This window comes from Triticum dicoccoides, chromosome 1B (assembly GCF_002162155.2).
Source record: "Triticum dicoccoides isolate Atlit2015 ecotype Zavitan chromosome 1B, WEW_v2.0, whole genome shotgun sequence".
Lineage (NCBI taxonomy): Eukaryota > Viridiplantae > Streptophyta > Magnoliopsida > Poales > Poaceae > Triticum > Triticum dicoccoides.
This window is the reverse complement of record NC_041381.1, coordinates 613,180,025-613,184,747: the sequence shown is the minus strand read 5'-3', so window position 1 is coordinate 613,184,747 and position 4,723 is coordinate 613,180,025.

The window sequence follows — 4,723 nt, the reverse complement described above, 5'->3', positions numbered from 1 at the left end:
CCGGGGCGGTGGAGGACCGGCGATGGGGAGTGTTTTCGGGGCAGGCGGCGGGGGGCTGCTGTTTGGCTGGTGGTGGCTGGCGGCTCAGGGGGGTGGAAGTTGAAGATGAACTGCAGGCCCTTGATTTCGTATCCAATGGCTGCAAAATCAACTGATCATAGATGAAAAAGTTAGTCGACTGACGTGTAGCCTCACCTTGCTAGTGCGTTCAGTTTTGACAGTAAATTCAGTTTCGACAACAAAATTCAGTTTTGACAGTTAAATTTAGTTTCGACAGTTAAGTTCAGAGATGAGCAGCTGATGTATTTTACATCTAGCACTTTGTAGTTATGTATTTTACATCATCTATTGGAGATTCTATTAGAATTCCACTCAGGTTAACGTTGTCTCTCTTGTCCTGCTTCAGCCTCAGCGTTGTACAACTCACCAGAGCTGCTCCAATGAGGAAACCCTCGATCACAGCGGAGCAGTACCTCGGGCTCCATCTCCAGACGCCTAAGATCTTCTTCCCCTCCTCCGACATCCAAGTCAGCCGGAGCATCCTCACCGGCCAACCCAATCATGCTGAGATCGACATGGCTTCGCCAAAGAGGTTGTACACTTGTTGCATCTCTTTTTTACTCTACATGTTATATATATTGTCCATTAATCACACGTAGTAATGGGAAATACGATTATTTTATCCTACTATATGACAAGCAGTGAGGTACCAGGCAAATTAGCTATCCGTGATGGACTCTCTTGAACGCCGTCATTATTTATCTCTGCACGTTTGAGATGTGCATTTGTCGATGGCCCTGGGAGTTGAGCTAGTAGGGCAGTGGCCTAGGTCCAAAGTAATAGAAGTAGCACAAAAACATTTTTTTAGTGTAGGATTTTCCTTGCTCAAACCTGCGAATTGCCAGTGCCTGAAAGGAAATGTGAATGAAAAACATAGGAATTGGAGAGTTTCCTATGGTACTACTTTTCATGAATTTGGTGCAAAGGAATGGAGCAAAGGAAAACTGTAGGATTTGTTCCTTTAGTGTCTCCTTGAAAGAAAACCCATAGGAATTCTAATTTCCACTTCTCCTCCTTTTCATATTCCTATTCATCAAGCACAAGACTAAGATATAGTATCATAATAGCATTATAACCGTACATTTTCTTGTGGTTTGACTTAATCTTACCATGCTTCTTTGCATCCTCTGATCTTCCAATTGTTGTGAATCAAACACCCAGATTGGCAGAAATCATGTGTTTTTAAATTCTCTGTTTTGCACGTGCATTCCTACCCTATTCCTGTCTATTTGCTATCCCTGCATTGTTGGAATCCTCCAATTCAAACGAGCCCTTACAAAATTACTTCTCTTACATATAGTTATCAAAGAAAACCTTGCGTGGTTTGTCCCACTCCTGCCGTGCCGTCGTGCACCCCAGCTCAGCTGCTCCAACGACAGAAGGGTCCAGCACAGGAGGGATCCGGCCTCCAGACTATCTTTTGCCGCCTCAGATCTTCTTCCCCGCCGTTGGCAGCCATGAAAACTGCATTACCCTCATCAACCGAGCAAATGACCTCGAGGACTACACGGGTCCGCAAGAGAGGTCGCACTCTTTCGTGTCTGCTTACTTATGCATCTCTTAATATTACATGCTACATTATCGTCTTGTTCACCGATTAGACTCTAAGTCAGCTCCAAACTAATGGTCAAACTTGAGTTTTTAAATGGTTGTGGGTTACATATCGGGGCCGCAATCAATAGTATCTATCTACTATCTGGTTAATCTCCGGTGTCTACTATGAGTTTCATATTGGGTGGGAAACAAACAGTAAAGAAGCCATTATCTGTATTTTTTAACTGAAGCCATTATCTTCCTGCTATTATTGGTTTTGGGTCTATCCACAGGTTGCTACCATTACTCTGGATTTCTGCATGCACTCCTTACATAATCTCACTATGTTTTATTCCTATGCATGACAGTTATTGTAAACAATGGAACTGAACATGTAGAGCAAAAGAGACGAGACTTGCGTGGCAATAAAATTGCATGCAGACGTCGCTCCATGATAGGCGCAAAGGCAGCCCCCCCCCCTCCACGCATTTCAGATTGTAATCTAGAGGAAGATATCTGTTCTGAGGGGGATTCAGAAGGAGAAGACAACTCCTATTTACCCCCTGAGGTCTTTGCTCCAACTTGGCATGCTGATGTTGGTTATATCATGCATATGGTGCCTTGCATTGCTTACTTCATACATCAAATATGTCATCTGCTTAGTTTAGACATCCTTTGTGCGAATGCCATCTGTTTATTCATCGTTTATGTGAATTATGCAACGCCATCTTGTTTAGCCATGCATCATATATGTGAATTTTGCAATGCCATCCTGCTTAGCCAGTCATCTTATATGTAAATTATATCAGGCCATCCTTTTTTTGTTACATATTACATTTGTCAACAATGTTAGTACATTCAACTGCTCTTCGTGTGCATCAACCATTTGACACGGTGATGGCAAATTCTGGAGTGAAAACCAGGTCTTCAGAGCAGACTATGCTACCTGACGAAGCGCATATCTCGCTGGTTACGGATAGCTCCTCAGAGGAGGATTCAGAGACAGATGACCAGTCCTATCCCCCCCCCGAGGTGTATGCTCTAACTTGGCAGGGTTATGTTGCTCATATCGTGCGTATGGTGTCTCACATTGTTATGTCATTTGATTAGTTTAGACATGCTTTGTGTGAATGCCACCTGTTTAGTGTCTAATTACCATATATGTGAATTATGCATTGCCATCTTGTTGCAAGACATTATATATGTGAATTATGCAACGCTATCTTGTTGCAAAGGCATTATATATGTGAATTATGCAATGCCATGCTGTTTAGCCAATCATCATGTATGTGAATTATATCATGCTATCATTTTTTTGTATTACGTGTTCCATTTGTCGACAACGTTTGTATATTCAACTACTCTTCCTGTGCATCATCCATTTGAAGTGGTGATGGAAGTATCTGGAGTGAAAACAAGGTATTCAGAGTAGACAATGCTACTTGCTGAAGCAGACATCTTGCTGGTTATAGAGAGCTCCTCAGAGGAGGATTCAGAGACTGATGACCAGTCCTATTTCCCCCCCGAGGTCTATGCTCAAACTTGGCAGGGTTATATTACCCATGCCATGCATGTTGTCTTGCATTGCTTAGTTTTTACATCATATATGGATTGTCATCTGCTTACTTGCTTACTATATAAATCATATATTTGAATTATATCATGCCATCATGTTTACATAGTACATACACATCATCTATCTGAATTATGGCATGGTAGCCCATTTAATAAAGACATCATATAGTTATATCATCTCATCCTATTTAGTGTTTACAGTCATCATATTTTGAATTATGCCATTCTATCTGTGAATGTATGTGAATTATGGCATGCCAACCTATTTAATAAACACATTATATAGTTATATCATGTCATCCTGTTTACATAGTCAACATATTTTGAACTATGTATTTCCATATTTTTTAGTTAGCCATCATAATGTGAAATTGTGTCATGCTATCCTGTTTAGTTAGCCATCATATATGTGAAATTGTGTCATGCTATCATGTTTGGTTAGACAACATAAATGTGAATTATTTCATGCCCTCTTTTATTCCCCACTATCCATTGCACCTGCCTATCATACAATGTCTATACTTTCAATTACTTTTTTTGTTTATCAGCCATTTGAACTGGAGAGGGTGATGGCAGTATCTAAGGGAGTAACAACACGGTCTTCAGAAAATATATTGCTACCAGTTGATGCAGATAGAACCATGGTTGTACTTGCCCAAGGACTAGATCCACCTCACATAACCCAGACTCTCGCAGATTGTACCCCTACCTAGTTGGACAGAGAACCAGCTACACCCCTTCTAACCCCAACCCCGGCAGATAGTAACCCAGTTCTAGTTGACACAACACCATCTCCACCACAGAGCACCCAAACACGAGCAGTTAGTAAGGGAACTGCAGTGCCCAAAGCACGAGGACCACCACTCTGAATCCCAACTCAACGCTTAAAGGAGAAGAAGATTTGTTCTCAGGTCAGGTTCTGTAGATATGGTTCATACTCCTTTGATCTTGGATTACTATATTTACCCATACCAACTATTTTCAAATTTGAAGGATGGAATTGAAACTCCAATGGCGCAACAGGTATGTTTTAAACCTGTTTCTTTAACTGGTTTGCTGTTGTAACCTGCTCTATGTTGATTTCAATTTCAATTGAATAAACAGTTATGTTCTCATGTCATGCACATTACAAGTGTTGTTATTGCTCTATAGTTTCCCACAATTATATTTTGTCTATTCTGCTTTGTCTTGAACAAATATTATTTGAACTGTGTCTCTATCTTGATTTGGCAACAAAAACTAGAATGATAAAGACCATAAAGTGACCACGGTACATAGATATATGTTTGTTTCATGCTGTTATCCTGTCCACTTTACTACTGAACTCATTTACCAAAATGAGTTTCATATACAACATGGTAAACCTGTGATGTGTCTGCTTGTTTCTCTTTTAGAATGCGGACAAAATATTAGAGAACAGTACCGCATTATACAATGGTAAAGGAAGTAATGCAGATAAGGTTCAAGATAGTGAGACATCCCTATTAGTCTCCAAGAAAGCTGATAAAAACTATCTTGACGACAGTGAGAGAACCCAAAAGTCCTGTCTTGATGT